We start from the raw sequence: 3,788 nt of genomic DNA, 5'->3' as shown, positions 1-3,788 counted from the left end.
GCTCGCACTAGCTCTGCGGCGCTCCGCCCTCGCCGCTGCCGCGTGCTGCTGCTGCTCCGCTGGCCGCTGTCGGCGCCCGACAGCGCTCGCCCACGTCCATGCTTTTCCGATGCCCGCCGCTGCCGCCGGCCATGGTCACGGCCATGGCCGTGTGCGTATGTGCGTGTGTGTGGTGTGCGTGTGTGTGTTTGACACGACCCCTTTTTTCTACATGAGTTAGCACTAACCGCCGCCTAATTCCCCCACCCCACTAATTAACCCACTAACAATGACACATGGGCCCTCCTTGTTAAAGTTAAGATTAAAACAAATTTGAGTTTTCTAAGTCAATGACACCTGAGACCCACATCACTGTTTACTTTGACCAGTCAACTATTGACTGCTTAGTCAACAGTTGACCTGGCCCGTCTTGTCATACTCTATGTAGTATTACAGTGGGTACACTTAGCGTTTAATAATAAATGAATTTCGAATTAAAATAAATCCAGAAATCTAGAAAATGTTTAAATCTTTGAAAATTCATATAAAATAATTTATAAGTCACATGAAAAAAACTTTGTACATGAAAGTTGCTCAGAACGACGAGACGAATCCGAATACGCATCCCATTCGTCCGCCACACATCCCTAACATGGCGAACACACAACCTTCCCCCTCCGGTTCATCTGTCCAAAAACGCGAAACATCGGGAAAACTTTCCCGGATGTTTCCCTCCTTCGCAGGTACCACCTACTACCGTGTTAGGGCCCACCTAGCACCGCTCATTGTCATGTCATGCATCGTCATGCTTATGTTTGCATTATATTTATTGTTTCTTCCCCATCTTCTCTCGTTAAACACCAAGACTGACGCCGCTGCCGGTGCCCCAGTCGACTACGTTGTTGACGACCCCTACTTGCCAGAGCAACCAGGCAAGCCCCCCCCCCTTGATTACCAGATATCGCCTACTCTCCTCTATACTACTTGCATTAGAGTAGTGTAGCATGTTACTGCTTTCCGTTAATCCTATTCTGATGCATAGCCTGTCATCGTTGCTACAACTGTTGATACCTTACCTGCAATCCTAAATGCTTAGTATAGGATGCTAGATTATCATCAGTGGCCCTACATTCTTATCTGTCTGCCATGCTATACTATCGGCTCGTGATCACTTGGGAGGTGGTCACGGGTATATACCTATATACATAATATATGATACTTGTGGTGACTAAAGACGGGTCGGCTCGTAGGAGTACCCGCGAGTGATTCACGGATTGGGTCCGAAAGGACGTTTGTCCCGACGACCCTCTGAGTGGATCTTTGTGGCGAAGCGACAGGGCAGGTTGAGACCACCAAGGAGAGAGGTGGGCCTGGCCCTGGTCGGCGTTCGCGGTTATTTCAAGATAACACGTTTAACGAGATCTTGGTATTTGATCTGAGTTTGGCCACTGGCCTATATGCACTAACCATCTATGCGGGGATAGTTATGGGCACGCGACATCGTGGTATCAGCCGAAGCCTTCGTGACGTCAGTGACTGAGCGGCGCGCGCCGGATTGGACTGTAAGCTTGCTCTTGTATTAAGGGGGCTAGTTCTGCTTCCGGCCGCGTACGCAACATGCAGGTGTGCAATGGGCGATGGGCCAGACCCCTGCGCCATAGGATTTAGACCGGCGTGCTGACCTCTCTGTTGTGCCTAGGTAGGGCTGCGACGTGTTGATCTTCCGAGGCCGGGCATGACCCAGAAAAGTGTGTCCGGACAAAGGGGATCGAGCGTGTTGGGAAATGTGGTGCACCCCTGCAGGGAAGTTAATCTATTTGAATAGCCGTGATCTTCGGTAATAGGACGACTTGGAGTTGTACCTTGACCTTATGACAACTAGAACCGGATACTTAATAAAACACACCCTTCCAAGTGCCAGATACAACCCGGTGGTCGCTCTCTAACAGGGCGACGAGGAGAGGACCGCCGGATAGGATTATGCTACACGATGCTACTTGGTGAACTTACCATCTACTCTCTTCTACATGCTGCAAGATGGAGGTGGCCAGAATCATAGTCTTCGATAGGACTAGCTATCCCTCCTTATTCCGGCATTCTGCAGTTCAGTCCACATATGATACCCTTATTCCATTTGATACCAATGCATCCATATGTAGTGTAGCTCCTTGCTTGCGAGTACTTTGGATGAGTACTCACGGTTGCTTTGCTTCCTCTTTTCCCCTTTTCTATACTCGATTGCTGCGATCAGACGATGGAGCCCAGGAGCCAGACGCCACTGTGGATGACGACTACTACTACTCGGGAGGTGCCTACTACTACGTGCAGCCCGCTGACGACGACCAGGAGTAGTTTAGGAGGATCCCAGACAGGAGGCCTGCGCCTCTTTCGATCTGTATCCCAGTTTGTGCTAGCCTTCTTAAGGCAAACTTGTTTAACTTATGTCTGTACTCAGATATTGTTGCTTCCGCTGACTTGTCTATGATCGAGCTCTTGTATTCGAGCCTTTGAGGCCCCTGGCTTGTAATATGATGCTTGTATGACTTATTTTATTTGTAGAGTTGTGTTGTGATATCTTCCCATGAGTCCCTGATCTTGATCGTACACGTTTGCGTGTATGATTAGTGTATGATTGAATCGGGGGCGTCACAATAGTCAGGAAACTTAACCATCTTTGATTAACGAGCTAGTCAAGTAGAGGCATACTAGGGACACTCTATTTGTCTATGTATTCACACATGTACTAAGTTTCCAGTTAATACAATTCTAGCATGAATAATAAAAATTTATCATGATACAAGGAAATATAAATAGTAACTTTATTATTGCCTCTAGGGCATATTTCCTTCAACAATGTGCTTTAGTGTGTGAAATGATTCATGCACTTGCTGCCAGAAGGTCCCCCCTCGGCTCCTTCCTACGAAATCAACGGATACAACCAACCACGCATTGCACAACAACTCATCCTCCATGGCCGAGTAGCTCGGCATCCTTTGTACTCTAAAAACGATATAGCGTTCGAAAATAAGCTCAATGGCATTTACCGGACATCCGCCAAGCATGGTGTCTGTCCTAGAGGTCGTCGACTGTGATGGCCTGGCTTATTAGGGATGATAGACTACTCATATCAATAAGGAATTCCTTCTTTTCCGGTAGCCCATTCGGACAGAACTCCAAAGTTAAGCGTATTCAGCTTGGAGTAGTGTCAGGATGGGTGACCGACCGGGAAGTTGCTCCCGGGTGCGCATGGGTGAGGACAAAGTGCGTAGAAAAGACTAGTATTGATCTGTGGGGCCAGTCTAGATCCCGCCAGGAGTAACGACCACCGGTGGGTGTGTCCGCGGCGTTACAAGTTGGTATCAGAGCCGACCCTCGCGGTTACACGGATGGTTGCGGACAAGTGCGTGGTCATGTTGTTCATGACGTTTGTGACCCGTCATGGCACGCGGTATGACACATGTACTGGACTGGAAGCACAGACGTATGTGCCAAGAGGGAACGTTCCTGTGGCCCGACGAGGACGTCGGTTCCTCTGAGTGGGGGTGTATGTGATGGCTTGGCTTATTAGGGATGATAGACTACTCATATCAATAAGGAATTCCTTCTTTTCTGGTAGCCCATTCAGACAGAACTCCAAAGTTAAGCGTGCTCAGCTTGGAGTAGTGTCAGGATGGGTGACCGACCAGGAAGTTGCTTCCGGGTGCGCATGAGTGAGGACAAAGTGCACAGAAAAGACTAGTATTGATCTGTGAGGCCAGTCTAGATCCCGCCAGGAGTAACGACCACCAGCGGGTGTGTCCGAGGCATTA

This window comes from Triticum aestivum, chromosome 3A (genome assembly GCF_018294505.1).
Source record: "Triticum aestivum cultivar Chinese Spring chromosome 3A, IWGSC CS RefSeq v2.1, whole genome shotgun sequence".
In the NCBI taxonomy this organism is placed as follows: domain Eukaryota; kingdom Viridiplantae; phylum Streptophyta; class Magnoliopsida; order Poales; family Poaceae; genus Triticum; species Triticum aestivum.
The sequence above is the reverse complement of the archived record's forward strand: the minus strand, read 5'-3'. Positions refer to the sequence as shown.